Genomic DNA, 237 nt, shown 5'->3' with positions numbered 1-237 from the left:
GTCTTCGATACCTATATTAAGCATAGCATTTTCCTTCACACACTAGACGCGACCTCTGCTGTGATTTTTTTTTCTTATTCTGCGTGATATTTTGCATTACCTACTTGTTGCTTGTTGCCGTTCGTGCTCTTGCAATGCTGATCACTCGTGTTGCATATTTTGCTAGTTAGGTTCATGTGCTTTGTGTGTGTTGCGAAGGGAGGAGAGGGGGGAGGGGAGAGGGAAGTCCGATTGCGT

The sequence above is a fragment of the Penaeus monodon genome, chromosome 15 (assembly GCF_015228065.2).
Source record: "Penaeus monodon isolate SGIC_2016 chromosome 15, NSTDA_Pmon_1, whole genome shotgun sequence".
Lineage (NCBI taxonomy): Eukaryota > Metazoa > Arthropoda > Malacostraca > Decapoda > Penaeidae > Penaeus > Penaeus monodon.
The sequence above is the reverse complement of the archived record's forward strand: the minus strand, read 5'-3'. Positions refer to the sequence as shown.